This window comes from Pelobates fuscus, chromosome 5 (assembly GCF_036172605.1).
Source record: "Pelobates fuscus isolate aPelFus1 chromosome 5, aPelFus1.pri, whole genome shotgun sequence".
In the NCBI taxonomy this organism is placed as follows: Eukaryota; Metazoa; Chordata; class Amphibia; order Anura; family Pelobatidae; genus Pelobates; species Pelobates fuscus.
The window spans coordinates 346543649-346556328 of NC_086321.1; the positions used below are offsets into that span (position 1 = coordinate 346543649).

Genomic DNA, 12680 nt, shown 5'->3' on the forward strand with positions numbered 1-12680 from the left:
GTCTCAGACCGCAATTTTAGCGGAGGCAATGAAAACAGTAATTAACAGTAAGATACTCCCACATACAGTAAACAATCCCTCCCCTCTGCCCGTGATATAATTCAGGGAGTTAATGCATTAACTTAATTTCCACGGGCAGAAGAAACACCCCTTTTTATAAAGTCCCATAAGTACCCAGAAACATAACACATCCCCGTAAATCTTACATCCCCTGACAGCCCTGATCTGGGTGGACAACATATCCAAAAATCACCCAGATCGGACCAGGGGTTCAGAAATTCTATGGAAGTCATAGTTTTGCCCAGGCGAACGCAGGATTTCATGCCCAAAACAGTTCCACAGAATCGCAGCTAAGTGCCGCTGGGGGACCGGCCGGGAACCGCGAGGTTTTCATGTCGAAAATAGTTCCAGGACGTTCGCGGCTAGGTCCCCCTGAAGCCTATTCGCGGTTTTAGCCCATGCGAACAAGATGGCTGCCACCACGCGTTCGAATGTCGAATGGCGGCCACTTTGACTGTTCGGGAGTTCGAAGAACCAACGTTTAAAGTCCCAATAGGCACAATTAGGGTCTCTCTGCCGCAATAAATTAAAGGGGCCATAGTCACAGGGTAAAAGGCTGGCAAGTAGTCTTCTCCAAAGCCCAGTGGCTTTCGTCACATATCGCAAATATCCTCGTGACTGCGAGCCGCACGCCGTCACTGCACAGCTCATCCTCGTTAGTATAGTGGTGAGTATCCCCGCCTGTCACGCGGGAGACCGGGGTTCGATTCCCCGACGGGGAGTGCTATTTTTATTTCCTTTGGCCGCCTCCTCTAATATGCACAAGACGCGGGAGCATTCGCTTGTGTGGATCAGCATGAACGCCAGCTCCCCCCTGCCGTGGCCGGTTAGCTCAGTTGGTTAGAGCGTGGTGCTAATAACGCCAAGGCCGTGGGTTCGATCCCCACACGGGCCAGTTGCTTTTCTCTCCAGCGATTGTTTAAGCTGTCTCAGAATGCAATTTTAGCGGAGGCAATGAAAACAGTAATTAACATTGCTTTTCTCTCCAGTGATCGTTTAAGCGTCCAGCCGGCAAAAATCTGTCTCAGACCGCAATTTTAGCGGAGGCAATGAAAACAGTAATTAACAGTAAGATACTCCCACATACAGTAAACAATCCCTCCCCTCTGCCCGTGATATAATTCAGGGAGTTAATGCATTAACTTAATTTCCACGGGCAGAAGAAACACCCCTTTTTATAAAGTCCCATAAGTACCCAGAAACATAACACATCCCCGTAAATCTTACATCCCCTGACAGCCCTGATCTGGGTGGACAACATATCCAAAAATCACCCAGATCGGACCAGGGGTTCAGAAATTCTATGGAAGTCATAGTTTTGCCCAGGCGAACGCAGGATTTCATGCCCAAAACAGTTCCACAGAATCGCAGCTAAGTGCCGCTGGGGGACCGGCCGGGAACCGCAAGGTTTTCATGTCGAAAATAGTTCCAGGACGTTCGCGGCTAGGTCCCCCTGAAGCCTATTCGCGGTTTTAGCCCATGCGAACAAGATGGCTGCCACCACGCGTTCGAATGTCGAATGGCGGCCACTTTGACTGTTCGGGAGTTCGAAGAACCAACGTTTAAAGTCCCAATAGGCACAATTAGGGTCTCTCTGCCGCAATAAATTAAAGGGGCCATAGTCACAGGGTAAAAGGCTGGCAAGTAGTCTTCTCCAAAGCCCAGTGGCTTTCGTCACATATCGCAAATATCCTCGTGACTGCGAGCCGCACGCCGTCACTGCACAGCTCATCCTCGTTAGTATAGTGGTGAGTATCCCCGCCTGTCACGCGGGAGACCGGGGTTCGATTCCCCGACGGGGAGTGCTATTTTTATTTCCTTTGGCCGCCTCCTCTAATATGCACAAGACGCGGGAGCATTCGCTTGTGTGGATCAGCATGAACGCCAGCTCCCCCCTGCCGTGGCCGGTTAGCTCAGTTGGTTAGAGCGTGGTGCTAATAACGCCAAGGCCGTGGGTTCGATCCCCACACGGGCCAGTTGCTTTTCTCTCCAGCGATTGTTTAAGCTGTCTCAGAATGCAATTTTAGCGGAGGCAATGAAAACAGTAATTAACATTGCTTTTCTCTCCAGTGATCGTTTAAGCGTCCAGCCGGCAAAAATCTGTCTCAGACCGCAATTTTAGCGGAGGCAATGAAAACAGTAATTAACAGTAAGATACTCCCACATACAGTAAACAATCCCTCCCCTCTGCCCGTGATATAATTCAGGGAGTTAATGCATTAACTTAATTTCCACGGGCAGAAGAAACACCCCTTTTTATAAAGTCCCATAAGTACCCAGAAACATAACACATCCCCGTAAATCTTACATCCCCTGACAGCCCTGATCTGGGTGGACAACATATCCAAAAATCACCCAGATCGGACCAGGGGTTCAGAAATTCTATGGAAGTCATAGTTTTGCCCAGGCGAACGCAGGATTTCATGCCCAAAACAGTTCCACAGAATCGCAGCTAAGTGCCGCTGGGGGACCGGCCGGGAACCGCGAGGTTTTCATGTCGAAAATAGTTCCAGGACGTTCGCGGCTCGGTCCCCCTGAAGCCTATTCGCGGTTTTAGCCCATGCGAACAAGATGGCTGCCACCACGCGTTCGAATGTCGAATGGCGGCCACTTTGACTGTTCGGGAGTTCGAAGAACCAACGTTTAAAGTCCCAATAGGCACAATTAGGGTCTCTCTGCCGCAATAAATTAAAGGGGCCATAGTCACAGGGTAAAAGGCTGGCAAGTAGTCTTCTCCAAAGCCCAGTGGCTTTCGTCACATATCGCAAATATCCTCGTGACTGCGAGCCGCACGCCGTCACTGCACAGCTCATCCTCGTTAGTATAGTGGTGAGTATCCCCGCCTGTTACGCGGGAGACCGGGGTTCGATTCCCCGACGGGGAGTGCTATTTTTATTTCCTTTGGCCGCCTCCTCTAATATGCACAAGACGCGGGAGCATTCGCTTGTGTGGATCAGCATGAACGCCAGCTCCCCCCTGCCGTGGCCGGTTAGCTCAGTTGGTTAGAGCGTGGTGCTAATAACGCCAAGGCCGTGGGTTCGATCCCCACACGGGCCAGTTGCTTTTCTCTCCAGCGATTGTTTAAGCTGTCTCAGAATGCAATTTTAGCGGAGGCAATGAAAACAGTAATTAACATTGCTTTTCTCTCCAGTGATCGTTTAAGCGTCCAGCCGGCAAAAATCTGTCTCAGACCGCAATTTTAGCGGAGGCAATGAAAACAGTAATTAACAGTAAGATACTCCCACATACAGTAAACAATCCCTCCCCTCTGCCCGTGATATAATTCAGGGAGTTAATGCATTAACTTAATTTCCACGGGCAGAAGAAACACCCCTTTTTATAAAGTCCCATAAGTACCCAGAAACATAACACATCCCCGTAAATCTTACATCCCCTGACAGCCCTGATCTGGGTGGACAACATATCCAAAAATCACCCAGATCGGACCAGGGGTTCAGAAATTCTATGGAAGTCATAGTTTTGCCCAGGCGAACGCAGGATTTCATGCCCAAAACAGTTCCACAGAATCGCAGCTAAGTGCCGCTGGGGGACCGGCCGGGAACCGCAAGGTTTTCATGTCGAAAATAGTTCCAGGACGTTCGCGGCTAGGTCCCCCTGAAGCCTATTCGCGGTTTTAGCCCATGCGAACAAGATGGCTGCCACCACGCGTTCGAATGTCGAATGGCGGCCACTTTGACTGTTCGGGAGTTCGAAGAACCAACGTTTAAAGTCCCAATAGGCACAATTAGGGTCTCTCTGCCGCAATAAATTAAAGGGGCCATAGTCACAGGGTAAAAGGCTGGCAAGTAGTCTTCTCCAAAGCCCAGTGGCTTTCGTCACATATCGCAAATATCCCCGTGACTGCGAGCCGCACGCCGTCACTGCACAGCTCATCCTCGTTAGTATAGTGGTGAGTATCCCCGCCTGTCACGCGGGAGACCGGGGTTCGATTCCCCGACGGGGAGTGCTATTTTTATTTCCTTTGGCCGCCTCCTCTAATATGCACAAGACGCGGGAGCATTCGCTTGTGTGGATCAGCATGAACGCCAGCTCCCCCCTGCCGTGGCCGGTTAGCTCAGTTGGTTAGAGCGTGGTGCTAATAACGCCAAGGCCGTGGGTTCGATCCCCACACGGGCCAGTTGCTTTTCTCTCCAGCGATTGTTTAAGCTGTCTCAGAATGCAATTTTAGCGGAGGCAATGAAAACAGTAATTAACATTGCTTTTCTCTCCAGTGATCGTTTAAGCGTCCAGCCGGCAAAAATCTGTCTCAGACCGCAATTTTAGCGGAGGCAATGAAAACAGTAATTAACAGTAAGATACTCCCACATACAGTAAACAATCCCTCCCCTCTGCCCGTGATATAATTCAGGGAGTTAATGCATTAACTTAATTTCCACGGGCAGAAGAAACACCCCTTTTTATAAAGTCCCATAAGTACCCAGAAACATAACACATCCCCGTAAATCTTACATCCCCTGACAGCCCTGATCTGGGTGGACAACATATCCAAAAATCACCCAGATCGGACCAGGGGTTCAGAAATTCTATGGAAGTCATAGTTTTGCCCAGGCGAACGCAGGATTTCATGCCCAAAACAGTTCCACAGAATCGCAGCTAAGTGCCGCTGGGGGACCGGCCTGGAACCGCGAGGTTTTCATGTCGAAAATAGTTCCAGGACGTTCGCGGCTAGGTCCCCCTGTGATGTAATTCCAGTAAAATACAAGTTTAGCAGGCTAAGATTGCCACAAGGCATATGTATGTATATGTGTTTGTAGTATCAGTTAGTTAATAACACGTAGCTAAGATACTGTCATCACTGTACTGACCAGGTGCAGGAATGTAAGAACTGGAATTACGCGTCCCTCTCCTTTGTATCAGATGAGCCACGTGGTTAGACCGGATGGATGAGTTTAGACTCTATTCATTAAATAGGTTAAGGGTATGTGTGGGTGTAGTTAATTGTGGGAGGAGCTACAGTGCTATATAAGGAATGTACTCTATGTATTCAGTACTCAGACTTTGCTGTATTTTGGTGACGCTAGTCCCTCTGAGTCCCGATCGGTGATCCAATAAAGAATCTCTTCCTTCCTGAAGAAACCTGTGTCCATCTCTCTGTGCTTGGCTTCCGTCAGTTTCTCCGGTATCATTTGGTGCATTGGCCGGGAAGCTCATCGTTCAACGGTAGCTGAGAGGCAGAGGCGTGAGACGGTCTATCTTTGCCCACGTTCTCTACGGCTGCACCCCTGAACTTCTGCGTGGACCTCCCTTCGTCTCGGCGCCACTGGTCTGTTGTCCAGGAGATCATCGGCCTCTACGTGAGAAGTGCTGGGGTGTCCCCGTCGATGAGTGTGAACTCAGGTTCAGGAACGAGGAGGTAAGACAACTGCTGTTTTAGACGGCAGGACCCGCTAGGGGTATACCGATTGTGCGGTAGGCCCAAAGGGGTTTTTGAATCTGTATCTGCCCCCTCTGTCGGAGGGAAGGAGCGAAGGCGCACCGCTCGATCGAACGCTCTTTAGTCAGACCGTTTGATTTGGTTAGTCAGGCGGGGTCCAGGTGTAAGATAGCCCTAGCCGGACACCGGTGTCTTGTCTAGACTAGCGTTCTAGGGTGTATATTACGTTCGCTAGGTCGGAGGGACCGGGAGACTAAGCGGCGCCTGTGTAAATTCGGTTCGCTAGTTCTCATCCTATCTGGGCTAAGTGGGAAGGCGTGTAAATTTGGAACCCACTAGACTTTTGATAGTACGACTAAGAGGCGCCTGTGTAAATTCGGTTCTCTAGCTCGTTGTATAGTGCGACTAAGAGGCGCCTGTGTAAATTCGGTTCTCTAGCTCGCTATATATGTGGTGATTGGGCAGTGTGGCTAACCAAAACGGGTGTATATAGTTTTAGGTAGTCCATTCAAGGTACTGGCCAATAGTTTAGTTGGGAATTGTAAATGTGTTAAACGATTGTTTTAGTAAAGTGTATATCTTGTTAGATAGCGCGAGCTCAGCCGTCTAGCGAGAGTGTTGATAGTGTGTTGCTGTATTATAGTGCACGGTACCATAACCCTGTATATTTACTGACATTGTATAATAAGTACTAATCATTGTCGTCCATTGCATGTTTAACACCATAACCACTAATAATTGTATTGTGACCTTAACTTGTGCTTTGACCTATGCTAACCGTACTGTAACCGCTATTTGTAAAAGACGATGTTACTGGGTGTGTTATAGACGGGTAATTCGTATATAGAGAATTATAGCGTGGGTGACTGTGTAGTTACGCCAAAGGGCATAATATTGATTATATAGTGACTGGTGTAGCAGCTGTGTGTGTACGGGAATTCCCTGAGTGTTTATTGTTATTGTGTACGTTTCACTTGGTAACCGTACCACGTGGTGCTGTTGCCAGAGGAAACGGGTGTGACTGTTGAATAGTACGCGTGTATAGTAATCGTTGTCGACGACGTTCCACTGTTAAATATGGGTGCGTCGCAGTCAACGATTCCGGATCCCTTAGGATGTATGGTTAAGAATTTTAAAAAGGGATTCAAAGTTTGTGATTTTGGGGTAAAGATGTCTCCTGTACGTTTGGTCACTTTGTGCACTAGGGAGTGGCCTACTTTGGTTGCGGCATGGCCGCCACGTGGCAGTTTGGATCCAACTCTGGTACAGCGCTTACACGTGGCTGTATCAGGTAGGCCTGAACTTTACGGCCAGTTTCCTTATATTGATTGTTGGAGACAGGCCGTAAATGACTCGCCAAAATGGCTCCGGACATGCCACGAGGAACAGTGTCGCCTCATGGTAGCTAGGACTTGTTCGTCCACTAGGGCTGGTGTTAGGCCCATTTTGGACACGCCCCCTGAGTCCGAGATCCCTTTGCCGCCCCCTTACTTTCCGGTAAGAGGAAGTGACGCAAATACAGGAAGTCCTGTAACCCTTCCCTCACTACCCTCATCCACTTCCGCTTCCTCCTCCAGTACAGGATCCACCCCCCCTCGTACTAAATCTCCCCTTCCGGAACCAGAACCCACCCCCATTAGAAACGAATATCCTGATTTGGCGCCACTTCAGACTTCCGGTCAAGCTTCATCTAGCTCGGCCCGAAGTGTTCTATTTACCACCTTTTCCCAAAACCAACCTCCCACATCCCCATACCCTATCTCTCCCCGACCGGAACCCATGACTGACGCCCCTCCACGTAGCCCCATACAGACCCGACAGTTGACCGGTGCCCAACAATTGAGACACTATCAGATGCCTCTTCGTCTGAATCCCGGGTCAGCCTATATTAATGCCGCAGGTCAAATGGCACAAGCTGACCCTGTCTTCGTATATGTTCCCTTCACTACAACCGATCTTTTAAACTGGAAGACCCACAATTCCTCGTATACTGAGAAACCACAAGCCATGACTGATCTGTTCACCTCAATAGTACAGACGCATAATCCGACATGGGCTGATTGCCAGCAGTTACTAATGACTTTATTTAACAATGAGGAAAGGACAAGAATAAATCAAGCAGCCATTAAAGCATTAGAAGATAGAGCCCGTGCTTTGAATCAAGCTAATCCAGCAGCATGGGCCGCAACACATTATCCCAACACTGATCCCGATTGGAACGTAAATGGTGCTGATATGGTTCAACTCAGAGCCTATAGAGACGCTATAATTGCTGGCATGAAAGCCGGAGGAAAGAAAGCCATTAACATGTCGAAGACAGTTGAGGTGATCCAGAAAAGCGATGAAGCGCCCAGTGTCTTTTATGACCGATTATTGGAGGCGTACCGCTTGTACACCCCCTTTAATCCGGAAGACGCAGACAATTCCCGAATGGTTAACTCCGCCTTTGTCAGCCAAGCTTACGGAGATATTAAGCGCAAGCTACAAAAGTTAGAAGGGTTTGCAGGTATGTCAATCTCCCAACTAATGGAGGTAGCTAATAAGGTCTATATGAATAGGGAAACAGAAAGCAAGAAAGAGGAGGAGCGCAAGATGCGTAAAAAGGCTGATATGCTAGCGGTAGCGATCGCAGGCGTAGATAAACGGGGCCCAGATAGAGGCAATAATAGATGGAGTAGGGAGCCTTTGAGTAGGGATCAGTGTGCGTATTGCAAGGAAGAAGGGCATTGGAGGAACGAATGTCCGCAAAGAGAGCAGTACGAGAGAGACCAACCCAGGGCAGGCTACGGAAACTTTAGAGGCAGAGCGAGAGGTAGAGGAGGTCCCGGAGGGAGTAATGGTTATAGAGGGAGTAATGGGAACAGAGGAAGTGTGAGGGAAGATAGGTATATTCCAGCAGCGCAAAGGTCCCGCGATAGAGAAGGTAGGGACTTCGTAGGATTGGCTGACACGGTCATGGAGGACTATTGATACCGACCGGGCTCCATCCCCCTTGGTCGAGCGGAGCCTATGGTCGATGTATCAATAGGGGGGAAAAGGAGTGCGTTCATGATCGACACTGGTGCTGAACATTCAGTGGTGACTAATCTGGTTGCTCCTCCATCTGGAAGGACTATTACTGTGATAGGAGCAACTGGAAGAAGTGCTGAAAGACCGGTTCTTAAAAGTCGACTCTGTACATTGGGAGGCCACGTAGTAAAACACCAATTCCTTTATATGCCTGAATGTCCAGTCCAATTGCTGGGACGTGATATGCTATCCAAATTACAAGCGCAGATTACGTTCCTACCAGATGGAACAACATCTTTAAAGTTTAATGGACCTTCAGGTATTATGACTTTATCCGTACCAAAGGAAGAAGAGTGGCGACTTTATACAGTGTTGACTAGCCAAAACCCTAGGAGTGATGAGACATTGTTTAACATACCAGGAGTTTGGGCAGAGAACAACCCACCAGGACTGGCCCGCAATATTCCACCAATAAAAATTGAACTGAAACATGGGGTTTATCCAGTGAGCCTAAGACAATATCACATTCCGCAGAAGGCTAAGAAGAACATCCAATCCTATCTGGATAAGTTCATACGGTATGGTATCCTAAAATTCTGTACTTCCCCCTGGAACACCCCATTGCTGCCTGTTCAAAAGCCCGGTACAGATGAGTATCGACCTGTGCAGGACTTAAGAGCAGTCAATGATGCGGTTGTTAGTATACATCCAGTTGTACCCAATCCATATAACCTGCTTGCTTTAATTCCGGGCGGGGCTACTTACTTCACAGTCTTAGATCTCAAAGATGCCTTCTTTTGCCTCCGAATTGCCGCAGAAAGTCAATGTATTTTCGCTTTCCAGTGGGAGAACGCTGTAACGGGCTCAAAACGCCAAATGACTTGGACAAGACTGCCCCAAGGGTTTAAAAATTCACCTACCCTATTTGGTTCAGCCCTAAGTCAAGATCTATTGGATTTCGAGTCCATCCCAGGAGAGTGTGTATTGTTACAGTATGTAGATGACTTGTTGATAGCAGCAGTTACAAAAGAAATCTGTCAGCAAGCAACGCACGATCTACTACACATTCTCTGGAAGGCAGGATACAAGGTGTCTAGAAAGAAGGCTCAGTTGTGTTTGCCAACTGTCAAGTATCTAGGATTCCATATCTCTGAAGGTCAAAGAATTATGGGGCCAGAGAGAAAAGAAGCTGTCTGCCAAATACCAATACCCAAGAATAGAAGACAAGTGCGAGAATTCTTGGGGGCAGCAGGCTTCTGTAGGATATGGATTCCCAGTTATGCGATACTAGCAAAACCTCTGTACGCAGCTATCAAAGGTACAGAGCACGACCCCTTCTTATGGACCCAAGAACAGCAAACGGCATTTGAAGATGTGAAGAAGGCTTTGATGAGTGCCCCAGCATTAGGTCTACCTGATCACACACGACCATTCTACCTGTATGTACACGAGCAAAGAAGAATGGCTGTGGGAGTATTGACACAGTACTTGGGATCATGGCAAAGACCTGTTGCCTACATGTCTAAGCAACTGGATGCAGTGGCCAGCGGACTTCCACCTTGTCTAAGAGCCGTAGCTGCAGCCGCCCTGCTAGTAGCTGAAGCCGATAAACTCACTCTGGGTCAAGAACTTTATGTACGAGTCCCACATGCAGTACAGACGTTGTTGGATTACAAAGGAAATCATTGGTTTAGTAACAGCCGTATGACCAAGTATCAAGCAATGTTGTGTGAAAACCCAAGAGTGCATTTAGAGACTGTAAACACCTTAAATCCAGCTACCCTTTTGCCACAACCTACTGAAAGTCAACATGATTGTTTGGAAGTAATGGATGAAGTATTCTCAAGTAGACCAGATCTTCGTGATTTTCCCATCCAGAACCCCGATGTTCAATATTACACCGACGGCAGTAGTTATGTGAAAGAAGGGATCCGCTATGCAGGATATGCAGTGACAACAATAGACAAGGTGATAGAAGCTCGGCCACTGGCGAAAGGAACATCAGCACAAAAGGCAGAATTAATAGCACTAACACGAGCGTTACAATTGGCTGAAGGTTTAAGAGTAAATATCTATACGGACTCTAAGTATGCGTTTTTAACCACTCATGCCCACGGAGCTTTGTATAAAGAAAGAGGACTACTGAATTCAGAAGGCAAAGAAATCAAGTACGCAGCCGAAATCCTACAACTATTGGAAGCAGTGTGGGAGCCGAAAGAAGTCGGTATCATACATTGTCGAGCGCATCTGAGAGGAGATGGTGATGTAACCAAAGGAAATCGGATGGCAGATAGTGCAGCTAAGCGTGCTGCTGAATCAGGAAGACAGGAGTATGTAGGGCATATAGCTGCTCTTATACCAACTCCACTGTCCCAATGGACTCCAGTTTATACAGCTCAAGAAGAGGAGTGGTTAAAGACTGAACCGGGAAAGTATCTGGAGAACAAGTGGTATCAGCTAGAAGATGGAAGAATAGTTATACCAGCATCACTAGCAGTAGAAATTGTCCAAAACTATCACAACGGGACACATTCTGGGAGAGACAGTACTGAAGAATCTCTTAGAAAACATTTCTACATACCAAGATTGTCCAACTTGACTCAGGCCATTGTACGCAGATGTGTAACGTGTGCTAAGAATAATGCAAGACAAGGACCAGTAAAGCCACCAGGAGTTCAGTTTATGGGGGGACTCCCCATGTCCGATCTACAAATAGACTTTACAGTGATGCCTAAGTCGGGTGGACATCGTTACCTGCTGGTAATTGTGTGCACCTATTCAGGCTGGGTAGAAGCATGTCCTACTCGTACAGAGAAAGCAGGAGAAGTTGTGAGATTCCTGCTACGAGAAATAATACCCCGATATGGACTACCCTGTTCTATAGGATCGGACAATGGTCCAGCTTTTGTTCATCAGTGCCTACAACAACTGACTCATATGCTTGGTATAAAGTGGAGGCTTCATACTGCATATAGACCCCAGAGTTCTGGTAAGGTAGAGAGAATGAATAGAACTATAAAGAACCAGTTGGCTAAAATGTGTCAGGAAACCCAACTTAAGTGGAACGTTCTCTTACCTATAGCCTTATTGCGAATCCGCAGTACCCCTACCAGAAGGATGGGCCTCTCTCCTTTTGAAATCATGTATGGGCGACCACCTCCCGTACTTGGTAACTTAAGGGGGGACTTGAGTCAGTTGGGAGAAGGAATTACTCGGCAGCAGGTTGTAGAGTTGGGTAAGACTATGGAGGAGGTACAGAAATGGGTACAAGATAGATTACCGGTGAATATTTATCCCCCTGTTCATAGTTATCATCCAGGAGATCAAGTGTGGATTAAAGAGTGGAATAATGTACCGTTAGGGCCCAAGTGGAGAGGTCCTTATGTTGTTCTTTTGTCTACCCCTACAGCGATAAAAGTAGCAGAAGTGACTCCGTGGATACATCACTCCAGGGTTAAACCAGCAGCAGTCGATTCTTGGCAAGTTACAGCAGATCCAGAGAATCCCTGCAAGATCCGGTTAAAACGCACTACTCAGTCGGAGTAACGAGGAATTATTGTGGATTACAAATTTTATTGTTACAGGTGTGAGTGAGAAGGCCATAATAAAGCCTGTCCGCTTACCATCACATAGTGTATAAGCCAGGAAAGTCTCGAAGGGACACCTGTGAAGATGAGCAGAACTCCATTCCCTGCAGCCCCTCACATCCTGGAAGCTGAGGCGCCATCGCACGGACGAAGACTGAGGATGACGGCGAAAGATGTGCTTTTGATAGTGTTTATTTATATGTGTTTTTATATTCAGGAAGGTAGAGGTACCGACACTCCTAGCTGTGAGGTATGCATTAAGACTACGAGAACAGGTAACCATATTTCCCAAACCCTAATTTGGCATTCACAATACGAATGTAAAGGAGATGTATCGAGATGTAGATACTTAAATATAGATTATAGTGTGTGCCATTTAAGAGTAGGAGAACCTAAGTGCTTCAGTCCGGAGTATCAGCCTCGTACAATCTGGTTGACTCTCAGGAATGGAGATCCTCAGGGGACCCTAATTAATAAAACGGTGTTAGAATCCGTACATTCTTCGGGTGTTCTGCTATTTGATGCGTGTAAAGCGATATCGAGTGGTAGAAAGCCGTGGAATGTATGTGGGGATCTTAGATGGGAGAGGACGTATGGGTCTAACGATAAATATATTTGTCCCAGTAGCA

The 12680-nt window shown here is 47.6% G+C and overlaps 7 non-coding genes across 7 annotated transcripts; all 7 read left to right on the forward strand.

Moving 5' to 3' along the window:
• The first annotated feature begins 710 nt into the window (after positions 1-710).
• On the forward strand, positions 711-782 carry TRNAD-GUC (transfer RNA aspartic acid (anticodon GUC)). The gene has a single exon. It is a non-coding gene; the product is annotated as a tRNA-Asp (tRNA).
• Positions 783-881: 99 nt separating this feature from the next.
• On the forward strand, positions 882-955 carry TRNAI-AAU (transfer RNA isoleucine (anticodon AAU)). Its single transcript has one exon. It is a non-coding gene; the product is annotated as a tRNA-Ile (tRNA).
• Positions 956-1791: 836 nt separating this feature from the next.
• TRNAD-GUC (transfer RNA aspartic acid (anticodon GUC)) lies at positions 1792-1863 on the forward strand. Its single transcript has one exon. It is a non-coding gene; the product is annotated as a tRNA-Asp (tRNA).
• A 99-nt stretch (positions 1864-1962) lies between these two features.
• Positions 1963-2036, forward strand: TRNAI-AAU (transfer RNA isoleucine (anticodon AAU)). Its single transcript has one exon. It is a non-coding gene; the product is annotated as a tRNA-Ile (tRNA).
• Positions 2037-3043: 1007 nt separating this feature from the next.
• On the forward strand, positions 3044-3117 carry TRNAI-AAU (transfer RNA isoleucine (anticodon AAU)). Its single transcript has one exon. It is a non-coding gene; the product is annotated as a tRNA-Ile (tRNA).
• Positions 3118-3953: 836 nt separating this feature from the next.
• On the forward strand, positions 3954-4025 carry TRNAD-GUC (transfer RNA aspartic acid (anticodon GUC)). The gene has a single exon. It is a non-coding gene; the product is annotated as a tRNA-Asp (tRNA).
• Positions 4026-4124: 99 nt separating this feature from the next.
• On the forward strand, positions 4125-4198 carry TRNAI-AAU (transfer RNA isoleucine (anticodon AAU)). Its single transcript has one exon. It is a non-coding gene; the product is annotated as a tRNA-Ile (tRNA).
• The last annotated feature ends 8482 nt before the right edge of the window (positions 4199-12680 follow it).